We start from the raw sequence: 17,267 nt of genomic DNA, 5'->3' as shown, positions 1-17,267 counted from the left end.
ATTTTGTTTCCCTTCATGTACTTAATGACTTTACTTGGAAACATTGTCATAATTACAATCATATGCATTGATTCTCATCTTCAAAAGCCCATGTATTACTTTCTCATGGTCTTGTCCCTCCTTGATATTTCTTTAACATCAGTTACCATACCAACAACGCTGTCAATCTGTTCAACGGGTGACAAATCCATCAGTTTCTCAGCATGTATTCTTTAATACTATTTTTGCTTTTCCTTTATAAGCACAGAATTTTTTTTTGCTTTCAGTCATGGCTTGTGACAGATATGTTGCAATATGCATTCCCCTGCGCTATTCAACACTGATGAATAACAGAGCTGTGATTTTGCTGGCTGTTGCCTCCTGGATACTTGGCTTTCTGGACAACATCCCACATTCTATTTTGATGTCAACTTTATCCTACTGTGGATCCAATGAAATTGATCACTTCTTTTGTGATCACAATGCTCTTCTGAAACTCTCTTGCACTGATACATATTTCATTGATCTAGCAATAATTGGAGAAGGTGTGGTTGTTGTACTGGGTCCCTTTATGCTAACAGTTCCTTCATATATATTAATTATCTCAAACATTGTGAAAATTCCCTCTACAACAGGGAGACAAAAGGCTTTCTCCACATGTTCCTCTCACTTGACTGCAGTTCTTTTGTTCTATGGAACCGAGGTTGCTGTTTACATGGCACCAACATCGGCGGCATCGCAGGAAAAACCTAAGATTATCACGGTGTTGTTCACTATTGTCATTCCACTGTTAAATCCATTTATTTATACTTTAAGAAATAAAGATGTGAAACGAGCTGTGGTCAAAAGTATAGAGAACATTTTGCATAAGATTCTTCAGAAAATGTAATTTTTCCCTGTGTCATCTCACAGTGCACCAAAAAGTGTCATCTACTGCAATGTGGAGTAAACCTCACACATGTATGATATGGTTCCCATTAAGGTCCTTAAATATAATCTGCACATTACTCTAACTTTTAAGAAATTGTTTGTAGAAACTGGATGTACTGATAGACAATACAATGTTTTTTTGCTGATCTGGCATTCACCACAAATGTATGGGTTGTATTTATGGAGTCCTACAGGAACATTTATCTTAAAGTATGCTGGATTTTTCACACCTATCAGCAGCAGTTGCCACAGAAGTATTGATCCAAAAGAGCATCTCAGAGGAAACTGGCAATTAAAGAGAGGAAAAAGGTGACTGAGGATGAAATACTGTGAGATCTAAGGTCCAAATAACCTTCTCCAAAAAAATGGCTTATAATAGCCTACAGTAGTGTACTTGAAAACTCAAAAATGTAACCACTAAAAAAAGAAACTGTTGGAAAGTGGATTATTGGCCAGGGCAGGTAAGTACCTACACTCATCAATAGGCCACTGACCTCCAGTTAGGTCTCAATAAATTAAACTCAGCTCAACCCTTGATAGCTTGGCAACAAGCGACAAGGCTTAACTTAGGAGACAAGTGTGCAAAGCATTTAAAAATCCCAAAACAGTAAATAAGTAAAACACAAAACACAATAAAGATCCAACACCAATTCATAAAAATAGATTATATTTTAGCTTTAAAATTACACCACAATTATTAAAATTGAATAAGGGAAACCAGAAATATGATTTGTTAAAGAATTAATGTTTTCTAGCACATAAAAGCAACTAGCTCTCAAAGGGTTAAAAAAGGTTACACTGGACAGGAACAATGTCCAGAGTCCAGGCCACCCACGAGGTAACACTGTTACACTTACTTTCAGAAGTGTTTATTGATTCAGAAAAGTGGTCCACAGCACCAGCCAAGGGTTCAGAGGCTAAGGTTTGCCTTTTGGGGTCTGGGACTACAACTCCCATAATGCACATCTCCAACTTATGGAGTTTGCTCCAAACGTCTCCAAACTTCTGGATCTTCTTCCAGAGGTCCTTTTGGGTCCTTGAATTGTCCACAACTTGATCCAAGGTGCCAGAGGCTCCTGGGACTACAGTTCCCAGAATGCACCTAGTCAAAATCCTCAAATGGCAATTAGATGCTGGTCAGCTCGGCTCTGCTTGCAGGACTTGATGCAAGGGACTCTGGGCAGCTCCTTTGTATCTGTAGCAAACAGGGAGTCCCTTCTTGAAGCAGTAGAAGATAGGCAAAGTCATTCTAGTGGTGAAACTCACGGGTGTGACTGGGGCAGTCCTACAGAGTGTAGCATTCCTGTGCAGGTCAGGGGTCCAGCAGGGCAGTCCTTCTTCTTCTTTGTCTTGTTCCCTGTAGGGATCTGAGCTGTGGGTGCACCTCTGCCATATTTATCCTTGCTCTTGGGTGGAAAGCAAGGGGGCCCTTGGTATCCAATCACAGGCAGGTGTCCTTGTCCTTCGATGACCTCTTCCTGGGAACTGTGGCAAAAATCAATCCCAGGGAGAAACATTCCTCAAAGATCCAACATGACTGAAAGTGATTTTTGGAGGTTAGATATGCCCACCCACTGGTGTGGCTAAAAATCCTAAACACACCCCTCCCTTGCCCTCTCCTAATCAAATCAAGAGGGCACCTAATTGTCTGGGGTTGCAGGAAATGGTGGAGTTCCTGAGCTGCTCCAAATGTCCTTCCCTCCCTTGAAGACCAGTTTGACTGCTTTCCCCTCATCCTGTTTCACCATCTGCTGAGGCAGATCGCTTCCCCAAGGCACATCCTTTGTGTTCATCCCAGGACACTTCTCACCTCATCAACGCAGCCTGGCTAGGCGGCCAGAGGCTGGCCAATCGGAGAAGGGAACTACAAAGCTAAAAATAGCAACTTTCAGGTAGAGTTTTAAAGCTCTTTGCCTGAACTAGTTATATTAAATCCAACAATGACAAGTTGTGGGATTTATTATAACAATGAATTTGATACCAAACGCAAGGTATCTGTCTGCTATGGGGACTTTATTAATTAAACTAAAGTCTCCCCATTTTAGCCTATGGAGGCCGTTCACTACAGTGAGGGAAAACACATTTGGCTATTTTACCTCACCAGGGCTTATAAAACTATTTTCATAAGGTCCCTGCTTATTATTACATGTCACTCAACTCTAGGGGCAACAAGGGCACACATTAGGGATCACTTATATGTATAAATAAGGTAGTTTAAGACTTTGGAAGTTCTTTTAATTCCAGAGTCGAATTGGCATATAACTTTAATTTAAAAGCAGCCAGCCAGGCAGACCTGCCTTAACAATGACCCTGGGAACTTCAGAAGTGCACCTATGGGTGCAACGCCTATGATGGGGTCCCAAAACTACATGCCCTACCAAATACTAGGGACTTATAAGTAGGCTGACATAGCCAATTATATTTAGCCTAATTTGCATACTCATTTTACACAGAACATGGGCCTTGGGACTGATTAGCAGTACCCAGGGCACCATTAGAGTCAGGAAAACACCAGCAAAAAGTGAAACATTTGACAAAACGTTAGGGGGCCTCTGCAATCAGCCCTTTTTTCTCACAGAAACCTACTGGCTCTGCTGGAAGCAGACGTAACAAGCGGGACATATGGTTCATTCAGGCATGCTCTAGAAGAATAATCTGCCCTTCTGTAGACCACTTACACCAAATGAACCCTTAGGTTATTGAGTTATTTGGAATGATATGATTCATAAGCTTAGTTCCTAGGACCTGGATCTATATTACACCTCAAAGGAAGTGACCTCAAGACATGGTAATAAGGGGGTATTTACCACCCAATACACTATTGTCACTTAAGATTTGGTCAGTTAAATCAGTAAGGAGGTAGGGAGGACATATTCACAGCAGGAATACCTCAGATCCCCAAAAGTAAATTAACCAAGCTCCAGCAGCAATCCATCTGCAACATTCAGAACAGCACACCATGACAGTAGTGCTCCCACTGTTCAGTGAACTGCCAGACTCCTCCAGAGCACCCTTTGTTGGAAGAGATGGGTGGGACAGCTGGAGAGCTATTTTATTGCTACTCTAAAATGTGACGGAGCTGTGAAAAGGTTTCTTCTCTTACTCTTCAGGGGCAACAAAATATACAAACTCTTCAGACACCTCTCCAACACTGGTGCTATTGAAGACTACGACGTGGCAGTAAGGGCACTTAATGTTTATTTGAACCTGCAATTGAATCCAGATTTTGAATGGTTTAAACTCTGTCAGTGCGCCAGAGGGAAGAGGAGTCAATTGATCAGTTCAATGCTCAGCTCAGGGAGCTTGCCAGCACATGCATGGCAGACGATCAACCTAAAGAGAAACAAGTGCAGCTCATTCAGGGTGCTGCAACAAAAGGCTTAGAGACTTCATAGTAAGATAGCTAAATATTAACCTAGATGACATCTTGATGAAGGTGCAGTCACATGAACCATCTGCTGCCAGAGCTACCAGAATGGACATGGCGATAACAAAAGCTCCTGAAAAGACCCCCACGATAAAGGTGGAATGCGCAGATACTCTTCTGACACGGCACATGAAAGGGAGATCCAATATGTACACCGCCACAAAGCATAGGGCACACTGCACATACTGTGGGTGAGAAGATACCGCAAAAGAATGACCGGCCCAAAGAAGAGTATGCTCTAGCTGTGGGAAAGTGAACCACTTAGTGACCGTCTGCAGAGTAGGTCCCAAAGGGAGAGGAGCAAGAGGAAGATGCGCCCCCACAAGACCGGTGAAACAACTGTTGTTTAAAAGACCACAGTTTCCGGTGTCAAGTCATCTTGCATCAAGTTACACCCTCTAAGACTCATCTCTGGAAGAAAAGGAAGTATTCCTCATCTCATTTATGAATGACCTAAAACACCATGGGAGACCTCAGCCAGCTTTCGTGATTGAGGTAGTGGGGTCCCAGGCAAAGGGCCTCATACACACCAGCACCGCGAGCAACATCATGGGTGTGCAACAATACGAGCTCCTTCATAATAACCCAACACTAACACTATTCAACACTCAAGTCTTCACATATGGGAGCCTTACACCCTTGCCACTAAGAGGACACATGACAGTATGCATCAAATTCGACACAAACAGATTCAAGCAATGTTCCACATGGTTAACAAGGAAGGTGACACCCTTCTCAGCAGTCACTTAGTGGAAGACCTAGGGCTAGTGCTGTTTGCTAAAAGTATGAAAGCATTCCACAGAGAGTCAATACTGAGTCAGTTCCCCAAACTGTTTGTCGGCCTAGGGTGCCTGAAGGCCACACCAATCAAACTGCACATTGACAAGTCAGTGAAACCCAAGGCCCGGCTACACCAGCACATCCCATTTCACCTCCAAGCACTGGTGGAGCAAGAACTGGACAAACTGGAGATCCAAGGAGTGATAGAGAAGGTGTCAGGGCCAACTCCGTGGGAATCACAGATGGTGAGCGCCGAGAACCCGAAACAACCGGGCAAGATATGATTATGCATTGACATGCTCCTCCCTAAACAAGTACTTAGAGGGAGAGACATATCACACCCAGCATAGACCACATAATTGCCGATCCAATGGTTCCTGTTCGTTTTCAAAACTAGACTTAAATGCAAGATATCATCAGCTGTGCCTCTCCCTGGAGAGCAGGTACATAACTACATTTTCAATGCACCTGGGACTGCAGCGATACAAATGCCTAAGCTTTAGCATCTCCTTAACAGCAGAAGTCTTCCAGGATGCCATACGGGAGACACTATAAGGAAATCAGGGCATCGTAATTATCAGTTGTGACAAACTTACCCACTCCAAGACTGCAGAGGAACACCACCACCATCTCAGGGCCACTCTCAAGCGCCTAGCAGAGCATGGCCTAATGCTCCATAAGGAGAAATGCTCATTCTTCCAGACGTCCATGAAATCCTTTGGATATGTCTTCAACCAAGAAGGTATACAGGTTGATCTATGAAAATCTGAGGCAAAAAAGCAGGCCCTGAGCAGGGAACTGTGTTCAAAGTTAAAAAATTCCTAGACATGGCCACCTCCTGTGGAATAGTCATACCAAACTTTGCCATGTTGGCAGAACAGCCCTGGGCCCTAACCAAGGCTGATGCTCCCTGGCCGTGGGGACGCAGAGAAGATACTTTTCAAGAGCTGAAAGAAGCACTGCTGTGCAAGACAACAATGGCATATTTTGACCAAAACAAGAAGCCATAACTCCTAGTAGAGGCCAGCCCAATAGGCCTGGGAGCTGTTTTAACACAAGGGGGGTGATTCTAACTTCGGCGGTCGGCGGAGGCCGCCCGCCGAAGTTCCCCCACCAAAATACCGCTCCGCGGTCGAAAGACCGCTGAGGGTATTTTGGGATTTGCCCTGGGCTGGCGGGCGGCCGCCAAAAGGCCGCCCGCCAGCCCAGGGCAAATCAACCTTCCCACTAAGATGCCGGCTCAGAATTGAGCCGGCGGAGTGGGAAGGTGCGACGGGTGCAGTTGCACCCGTCGCGTATTTCAGTGTCTGCTAGGCAGACACTGAAATACTTTGTGGGGCCCTCTTACGGGGGCCCCTGCGGCACCCCCTACCGCCATCCTGTTCCTGGCGGGCGAACGCTGCGCCGCCATGGGGGATTCTAAGGGCAGCGGTAAACCGGCGGGAGACCGCCGGTTTACCCTTTCTGACCGCGGCCAAACCGCCGCGGTCAGAATGCCCTGCGGGGCACCGCCGGTCTGTTGGCAGTGCTCCCGCCGACCCTGGCCCCGGCGGTCTGAGACCGCCGGGGTTAGAATGAGGGCCAAGAAGAGGAGCCTGGCCGGTGAGTGCCACTGGCCTGTGAGCAAGACAGCCACACCAACTGAGAGGCGCTATGGGCAGATTGAGAGGAAAGCTCTAGCCATAAAATGGGCCTTTGGGTATTTTCACCGCTATCTCTGTGGAAGGCCCTTCAGAGTGGTCACCGACCACCAGCCACTCATTCCATTATTCAATAGTACTCCACCATATCCTCCCCCATAGATAGAATGCTGAGCCATACAACTTCAAAACTACTGAATGGAGGTGAACTACCGCCTGGGTGTGAAGGACCCACAACAGCCTGCTGAGGACAATGCTTATTAAAAAAGATCAGCACCATTAAGAGGACAAATCAATCTAATATAACTCGATTCATTACGGACTATAATGATGTTTCATTAATCTTACAAAAATGTATGAATAAACATTGGACGTCATTATCCCAGGATGAATCACTGAAGGATATCTTGCCTGAAAGATTATCAGTAACATTTCGAAGGGGTCGGAACCTAAAAAGCATATTGAGTCCCAGTTTTACTGCTAATTCTCCTAAGACGACATGGCTTTCTACCAAAAGGGTCGGTTTTTTCAGATGTGGATGTTGCGGAGTATGCCGCTGGGCCTGTCACAATGTGAAAGAATTTTCAGATGGCAAAACACAAATTAAGATTTGCTCAATGATTAACTGCAACACCACTTTTGTTGTTTACATTATACGGTGTAAATGCCAGAAAATGTATGTAGGCAGCACAATTCGTGCACTTAGAATTAGAATTGGTGAACACATGAGAGCGCTAAAGAATATGGACATGAGATATCCATTAGTGACACACATAATGATTTGTGACTCACAGACCAATCATAAGAGTTTTGAGTTCTTTGGGTTGGAACACATCCCCAAAGACCCGAGGGGTGGCAATAGGGAACTAGCCCTGCAACAAAGAGAGGTACTCTTGATTATGAGATTAAAGGCCGTGGAGTCTGGTCTTAATACTGATAGGGAGTTGGAATTCTTCCTTGTAGAATAATCAAAAAAATGGGTTATCTATGCATTGATGTTATTTCAGTTTGAATCAATTAATCAATATTGTTGTCATGTGTTACTCTCTGTTTCAATTGAATGTGCTGTATGTGATATATTTGTTTTTTATTCTCTCTGTTGTTAACAGGGTCGCATTGTTTCAGTTACTAATCAAAATCTTTCAACAAAGTCGTCTGTGGTTCAATTCATTTCCTGTATATACAACGGGGACTATTCGATCGGGTTCCATCACCAAATTAACACACATATTTTATAAAAATCTTTTTTATCTCTAAAATTCTTTATTTTGAACCTGTGATTATTCAATTTGGGTTATTATGCCCCTTGAATTGATACATTAGAGTTGATGAGGTTATCCATTTAATAAGATGATTCGGTTGCTTGCAGTATTTATAGGGGCATCTTGGATTATCGTCTAATTTGAATGCTAGTGTTTTCTAAGGCAATAGTTTTTCGTAAAATATACATCATTTATATCTGTCCTGTTCAAGTCGTGAGTGTAAATAAGCAGTCTAGATCATTAACATTGGGGTTTTCCTCTGACGCTTAACGAGGCTATTTTGTATCTATAATCAATGTGAGTCTTTTGTTTAGTTTTATGATGATGCCTTCGTTTGTTCCCGGTAGTCCGTTTTCTATGTTACTGATTGTGTGTCTATTTTGACTTCCGGGTTCCAGACGCTAGCTGTAATAATCGCGTACTCGCGTTTCCTGTTGGTCTTGCAATTTCACTGAGCCGAAGACTAGCGTACTCGCCTCTCCGGTTTCTGCGCAGTAGTTTTTGGAGCGTAATTCTGCTCATATTGTCGATACAGTGAGTATCAGGTTGTGGATTCTTGAACAGGTTGATGTTTGTGTTGTATGTTAAAAGACCCTGATGTGGGGGTGTTTGTCGCCATTTGAATAGTGTTCACTGACGCTCGATTTTGATTGATATTTGGTGGTTGAGGGTGCCCCTAGTTACACGCAATGTTATCAGTAATAGGTTTTGGGACTTCCTGAGATCGCATTAGATTAAACAATAAAACTACGTTCCCCTGCAACATGATATACAGACTATTCAAAGGAGATGGTTATTCACTTGCCATTGATTTTGTTTATTTGTTTGCTAGATCTGGAGGCGTAATAAAGGCTACTGTATTTGATATTCACCGATTAATGGACTAATTATCAGCATTGATGGTTCAAAACCGTACATTGGAGTATAGAAATCCTGTGATGATAGGTAACTGTATTGCGAACCTTGTTGACTTAATTCCATTTGAGCATTTCTGAAACAGGAGGTATAATTGGCATTAATATTCTTGTTTCAGATAATCATCACTTACTTTTTGTGTGATATTTCGTGGATTGTGTTTGATGATGGTTGAAGTTGGGTCAACCTTTTGAAAAATTAAGAGGTATGATTTTCTGTAGGTTATTGCATGATAATTGACACAGTGGTGTTTTCCTTCATGGATTGGTGGAGTTGGTTCTAGTACATGTTAGGTGTTGTTTTTCCTTTTAATTATATAATTGGTTTTCTAACTTTCCATACATAAAGTGTGGAGTTAGAGCTAGTGCATGTTGGGAGATTTTTCCTTTTGACTATATATAATCGCCTCTCTAACTTCTTACACATGGATAGTCCATTTGGGATTATCTGGGCACTCATTTCACATTGTTTTTCTCTTTTCTTCTTCTTCTTTCTTTTTATTTAGGAACACGCATTTTAGAGACAATGTTATTATACGGTTTAACACTTCGGCCAATTTGTTTTGGACTCAAGTTAGAATGTCCATTAAACATTTTCTTTGTTAACTTTGAGGACTAAGTTGTAGGATTTTGATTTCTAACTTAATTAATTTATTTACAATTTTAGCCCTGAAGAAGTCGTGTGGGATCGATTTGAAGTGTTCCCAAGACGAAACACGTGTTGGCTTGAATTGTACCATTTTGGAGATATGTTTATACCTATGAGGAGCAAATATGTAAAGCATTGAATGGACTTTTTGAATTTGTATTAAAAGTTGATACTCGAACTTGTAGAATTTTCTACGAACTATTTTTATTAGTGTCTTTAGGTGTGCCACACCATGTAATCCAGCCTGCTGAGGACAATGCAACCACTGATAAGGTAGCAGATGAATATGTGCAAGCATTGGTCCACAGCATCTGTCCTAGAGCCCTTGACATGAAAGAAACTTTGGATGCCAATGCTGTATTGATTAGGGCAAGATTTTCTCTAAGATGCTAATGACAGGACCAGCCTGGACAAGGAAAAACTCGTAAAATCACAGAGGGTTTGCAAAGAACTCAGAATGACCCTGGATAGGATCATACTGTGAGGACTCGGGCAGGTGATGCCCAACAGCCTACAACAATGCGTGATGGAGCTAGCCCATGGGGGACATCAGGGCACTGTGAAGATGAAGTCACGGGTGAGAGAAAAGGTGTGATTTCCCTGCCTTGTAATTGCAGTAGATGACTTTGTGTGGCAGCGCCCTTTCTGCCAACTAACACGTACACCTGAAGTGCCGACCCCGGTGATGACAGAGGAACAGTGTACCTAACCCTAGTCCATAGTCAATATTGATTTTAGGTGCTTCCCAGATGGAAGAATCCCTTTAGGCCTGATAGACGGATACTCCAAGTATCCAACTGTTGAAGTTATTGACTCCACTGCCTTTATCAATGTTGTACCTATCCTGGAGAAGGAATTTGCAATGTTTGATCTCACTGAAGAGATTGAAACAGACAATGGGTCACCTTTCCAAACAGCAGAATTTCACAACCTGATAAGGAGTTTCGAAATACAACACCAGCGGATCACCCTGCAGTGGCTGCAGGTGAATGGGGAAGTCGAGGGAAAGTCGAGCGGTTCATGCGCACATTGAACAAAGTCCTTTAAATTGCCGCTGTTGAAGCAGTTGACCCAGAGCTCAGTCCAGCCATTTCAGAGGAAACCTCACTGCACCACATGACAGGCACTGTGGTCACTCATGCTGAAGCGGCCAAGGAGTGACACCCTTCCAACACATCCAGGGTGGCAGCCACCTCCATATTGCCCAGGCGAGACCAAGGCAAGAAGACATCAGATAAAAGATAGGGCAAGCAAGAGAAGATGTGCAGCAGTACAGCACCTACATCCCAGCAATAAGGTGATCATCAGGGACAGGAAGTACCAATGGAAATTCAGAACACTGTAAGAACCTAGGTTATGAATAGTTCGGAGTGTGGCTGGCATCATGGTAACACCAAGGAAGGAGTCGATATTGTGACCCGGAACTTCTCATTGATCCAGAAAGCAACATTTGATGAACCACCAGGAGTTATCTCGGACCGGGGTAACGCCAACTGGGAACCACCACAGGACGAGTACAAGTCAAGAGAACTAACATCCTGTGACACTCTCTGTGGGCGCTCCTGCACCTCTGTCAGACATTACTCCTGTCATCCAGGATGAGAGAAGCCAATCTTGTCACCAGCAGTATAGTCTCTGGCCTAATCCATCACCAAGTCAGAGACTAAGGGACTTTGTATGTCATGCAACAGATTGAACATTCATGCAGAATGGGGAAGGGATATAATGAGCCACGCGGCTCTTACTGGCATAACTCTTGGTAAGTTGCATGCCCTGGAGATGTACAACAAGCACATGCCATGGCCACGCCTGGCCAGAGGCTATAATTGAATGGGGAGGTGGAGCACATGGGGTCTTCTGCCCAAACCATATGCTAGGGTGTGCATGCCCATTGATTTATGCCGAGCGCTGTTACATGTGGGCCCAGGATACCTGTGACCCTGCCAATCAGGTCATCACAATCTCATTTTAAACATTTAAACATGAGGTTTAAATCAGCACATAAATGGGAACTGCACACTACCTCATAAAAGCTGTTTTCTGGCTTTTATTTCCATGTTGTGGAAGTGAAAGAGACTGCAGCCCCTGACACAGACTCTCTTTGCATTAAAGGTGGCACTTTCACTGATGTTATACTAAGATGAACTACCTCTACCCGGGAAAGTGTGGTGAGCTGCTGATTTTGTTACTGGCGGTCGATTTTGTTACTGAAGGCTGATTTTCAACACTGCTGCAACATCAGCCCCCAGTAACAAATTCAGTCCTAACCGGGGAAACACCCGTTGCCCAGTGCTGCCAGTCCGGCCCTGCTTTATTTCCTGTGGTCCTGGGGATATATAGGCTCTCATTACAACCCTGGCGGATGGTGTTAAATCGGCGGTAAAAACGCCAACAGGCCGGCGGTAAAAAAAAAATTGAATTATGACCGCGGCGGAAACAGCCAACATAGACAGCCACTTTAACACTCCGACCGCCACGGTGGTACAAACAAACAGCATGGCGGTCACCGCCAACAGACAGGTGGATGACAATGTACTGCCCACAGTATCATGAGAGGCCAATCTGCCACCTTTTCTGGGGCGGATTCACCGTGAACAAAAACACAGTGGAAACAGGACTTTGAAGGGGAAACGCTCACCTCTACACACCCCACGAGAAACAAGGACGCCATGAAGACGGAACTCCATATTCTACCTGCCATTGTCTTCCTGCTCCTCTACCTGGAGCACGAATGCCAGCGGTGAAGACCACGGTGAGTACTGCACCTACCACACAGGGGAGGGGGGAGGGAAAAGAGAGTGACACACACATGCAACAGGAAACACCCACACCCCACCCTCACCCACTACAACACACACACAAGTACATGTTGATACATTACATTTACACCTCCCAAACCCCCCTGGAAGAATGCAAGGACAAAAGGAAATGAGTTGAACAATTGTAATTAATGAAAATCCAGTACTCATAAAATATATCTACACTATTAACAAATGTACACACCAAGAATTCAAATCCATGTACTGCACATACATAGTCCGTGGACCACTGGGCCCATAATGCATGGGCGAGGCCTGACCAAAACGGAAAGAACACTGCTGGGGCATCAGATCGAAATAAAACAGGCACATCAGGGGGAAGGGAAGAGGGGGAACCTCAGCCGGATGAGTGCACAATGCCAGATCCACGAGGGGGCTCCATGCCCATTGATGTATCCTGGGGAGTGCAAAGCCACAGTGTCACAAATCTTTACAGTGGGTGGTTTGCCCACTGTTGCATCCTGGGGAGTGCAAAGCCACAGTCTCACAAGTCTTTACAGTGGGTGGTTTGCCCACTGCTGCATCCTGGGGAGTGCAAAGCCACAGTCTCACAAGTGGACAACAGTTCTCCACTGGTTCTGGAGAGGGCTTTGTGCCCAGAGTGCTTCATCCTGCCAAGGACAGAGGTAGTGGATGCCTTTCTCCGTTGGTTCTGGAGGGGGCTTTGTGCCCAGAGGGCTTCATCCTGCCAAGGACAGAGGTGGTGGATGTAACTCTCCACTGGTTCTTGAGGGGGCTTTGTGCCCAGAGTGATTCAACCTGCCAAGGACAGAGGTAGTGGATGTGATACTCCATTGGTTCTGGAGGGGGCTTTGTGCCCAGAGTGCTTCATCCTGCCAAGGACAGAGGTAGTGGATGCCTTTCTCTACTGGTTCTGGAGGGGGATTTGTGCCCAGAGTGCTTCATCCTGCCAAGGACAGAGGTAGTGGATGTAACTCTTTACTGGTTCTGGAGGGGGCTTTGTGCCCAGAGTGCTTCATCCTGCCAAGGACTGAGGTAGTGGATGCCTTTCTCCACTGACAGTGGGCCTACATGGAAGCTGTCCAGGCCCCTGAAACTGAGCACCAGCTTCGTACGACTGACCACTGGGGATGGCAGCCATGTCTGCGGTGGTGCCACTGGCACATGGTGTGGCGTGGCCGCTGGCGGTGCTTGCGGCGGCCTCAGTAGCGGCGGTGCTTGCTGCGCTCATGGGCCTGCAGTGCTGGTGGGTGGCTCAGTGAGCGTGCTGGTGGCGGCGGTGTCCTTGGCAGCGGTGCTGGTGGCGGCAGTGTCTTTGGCAGTGGTGCTGGTGGCGGCGGTGTCCTTGGCAGCGGTGCTGGCGGCGGCGGTGTCCTTGGCAGCGGTGCTAGTGGTGGCGGTGTCCTGGGAAGCAGTGCTGGTGGCGGTCTTGTCTGCCGTGCAGGTTGGCAGCGACTTCCCTTTCTTTCTCTGCCCCTTCCCCACCTTGGATGCTGACGCAGCTGTCTTGCCACTCCCAACTGTAGTCTTGGGAGAGCCTTTGGTGCCAGGTGGCTCCGTGGCACACTGGCTGCCCTGCTGCTTGGCGCACTCCAGAAGCCGGTTACTGCTGGCACCACTGTTAACGGTGATGTGGTGGCTGAGGTGCAGGGTTTGAACCAGGAAAGTATTCCCCAGGGTACGGAAGGGGTGGGGGAGGTGTAGGGAAGAGGTCGACATTTAAGAGGAAAAGTTTTTTAGACACACTGGGACGGGTAGATGGAGAGGGTTTGGGAGTGGAGGAAGAGGTAGTGGTTGCAGGAGGTGTACGTTTGCTGACTTTGGGTGAAGGTGCATGGGCTGGAGGCTGTTGTGAGGTGGATGGCTGTTGGGTGGGTGTGTGACTGCGTTTGTGTACTTTGGGAGGTGGGCTCATAGACACACTGGGAGAGGACACGGGATGTGTGAATGGTAGTGGGGGTGGTGAGTGCACGTAAGCGGTGTGTGGTGATGGGCGTGCTGGTGATGGACATAGTGGCTGAAGATGTAGTGCATGCAGGTGTGAGTGGAGATGTGACAGGGAGGGAGGAGGGAGATGGGGAGGAGGGGGACAGAGTGGAGGCAGTGGATGTTGGTATGTGTGCATGGGTATGATACTTGTGTGAGTGCCTGTGGGATGTGTGGTGCTTATGTTTGCCAGAGCTACCCTTGTGTGTTGAGGTGTGTGCATGCTGTTCTGATGGTGTGCTTTGGATAGGCTGAGGTACTGGGGATTGGGTCTGGGTGGAGGAAGTTGGAGGGGGGAGGCTTGACACAGGGACAATGGCTGCCATCAGTGATGAGGCCAGAGTCTTAAAAGCTCTCTGTTGGGCTGCCTGACCAGAATGAATGCCCTCCAGGTATGCATTCGTCTGTTGCAACTGCCTCTCTACATCCTGGATGGCATTCAGAATGGTAGACTGCCCAACAGTGAGGGATCTCATGAGGTCAATGGCCTCCTCACTGAGGGCGGCAGGGCTGACAGGGGCAGGGGCTGAGGTGCCTGGAGCGAAGGAGATGCCCACCATCCTGGGTGAGCGGCCACGGGGCAGACGTTGAGGGGCTGCTGGCAGGACAGTGCTGGTGGGGGGGTGGCGGCTGTACCTGTAAATGCGGGGGCAAATAGGGGCCCGCCACCGCAAGGGAGCTCCCCTCAGAGGAGGGGTCTGTGTCACTGGTCTCAGCTCCTGTACCCGCCGTGGAGCTCCTCTCGCCCTCTGTCCCACTGGTGAATTCGGAGTCTGTAGTCTCGCCCTCCTGGGCCATGTGGGATGCAGCTTCCTCCTGCTCCGGTGCCACTGCTCCTCCGCCTGATGATGCTATTGCACACAAGAACAGGGAGACCACATAAAGGGGGGGGACAGAAGAAAGACATATTCAGTGTATGCAATACCGCTACCGCTGGCGGATACTACAGACATAGCAGCCCTCTTCACTACGCCATGCACTTAGAGTTCCCTCATTGATCACAGGGCCATGGGTTACAAGGCCTATGCCCGATTGCTGCACACATGGACGTCACAGGAACCTGACTAGGTGTAGTTGGCTCTTAACACTGGTGGGGTGGGGTGCCACATGGCCTGCCTTACGAAGGGACCTTGCCTACAAAACTCGCACTGGCCTAGGGGTACCCACAGCCCACCTCCCCCACCCAGACACCTCCAATGCGCTCTGATTCAGCTGAATGAGAGTGTACTCACCCCCTTGTGGCTGCTGTGATGTCCCTCAAGAGCCCATCCAACTCCGAGTACGCCACCGCCAGGATCTGGAACATCAGGGCGACGGGCACCCCTCCCACATTGGGAGGCCATCCCCAGCTGGGCCTCTGCCATCTTCTTGCTCTACCGACAAATCTCCTCCCATCTTTTCCGGCAGTGGGTGCTCCATCTGTGGTGAACCCCCAGGGTCTGGACTTCCTTGGAAATGGCACGCCAAATATCCTTCTTCTGGTGGGTGCTGAACTACAGGAATAGTACAGGAGAAAAGGAGAAGATATAACCGTCCGGTCCGTCACAGTCATTGGTCCACGTGCCTACCCTTGCCATGACGCACATACACTCACTGTCGTTTCATGCATGCCTCATTCTCCCCACCCCTGTATCTTTCATCCATACCACTCCACAATCCACTCCTGAGCCCTAAAACTGCCACCACCTCTGACAACTTCCTCTTCCCGTCACCCTGAGCCCTAAAACCCAGCCCCAGCCCTTAGAACTACTGGATACTCCCGCCCTGAGCCCTAAAATGGACCCCACCCCACCCTTAAAGCTATCCTGACCCCCAACCTGAGCCCTAAAACTGACCCTGCCCTTCCCTTAAAACTACCCCTTCCTCTCCCCCTCCCCTGAGGCATAAAAGTGTGCCCCCTGCCTAAAACTACCCAAACTCCAGCCCCTCCGCCCTGAGCACTAAATCTGCCTTCCACCCCTCCCCTGAAGACTGACCCTTTGCCCGCTGAGCCCTAAAACCCAGCCTCATCCCTAAAAACTACCCCAAACCTTCCTCCCTGAGCCCTACAACTCACCCTTCCCTGTACTTGAAATTACCCTAAACCACTGCCTTGAGCCCTAAAACTGAACCTGCCCTGCCCTTAAACTACCTCATCCTCTCCACCATGCTGAGCCCTAAAACCCTGCCCCCTGCCAAAAAATTACTGCAACCCCCTGAACCCTAAAACCACAAACCCATATAAACTGACCTCCTGCAACCCTGCCCAGACCCACTTACCTGTCCACGTATGGAGCTTCCTCTCCGGATCCTTCCTGTTCCTCTCCCCACCCATCTGCACAGTTAGACAGCTGACTGTCTGCCTTAACCACGCATATGCTGTGTGCATTACCCATTCTGTGCCGCAGACGTAATGGTTACGTCTTGTGGCACAGTGCTCATGTGCCGAGGACGTAACCATTACGTCCTGGGCACTGAGCACAGAAGGAGCGCTAGCGCTCCCTCTCTGGGCTTCCCTCCCACCCCCACAAGGCAGGGATGGAAGGGGAAGCCCTTCCCCTTCCACCCCAACCCCCCCTTACCCCCCCCCAGTGACATCTGATGACATCATCACGCAAATGTGCGCTGACCTCATCAGAGGCCACTTCCCCATTGTGCTGGAAGCTCAGATTCCAGCACGATCGGAAGAGAAATGCAAAGCATTTATTTTCCAATCATGTGATGGGGGCCCTGAGAGGCTTCAAATGGAAGTAAAGGCATTTCCTTCCCTTTGAAGTCTCTCAGATCATTTCAAAAGCCGGATTGTGAAGCAATCCGGCTTTTGAAATGCCCACTAGACACCAGGGATTTATTGATTATTTGAAATTGGCATAAGGGGAGCGACCGCTTGGGCAAGGGTCACTCCCCTGGGGGGGCAAATTTATTTTAGGCCTTTTCAGCC

The sequence above is a fragment of the Pleurodeles waltl genome, chromosome 7, assembly GCF_031143425.1.
Source record: "Pleurodeles waltl isolate 20211129_DDA chromosome 7, aPleWal1.hap1.20221129, whole genome shotgun sequence".
NCBI classification, from domain to species: Eukaryota; Metazoa; Chordata; class Amphibia; order Caudata; family Salamandridae; genus Pleurodeles; species Pleurodeles waltl.
This window is presented reverse-complemented; position numbering follows the sequence as displayed.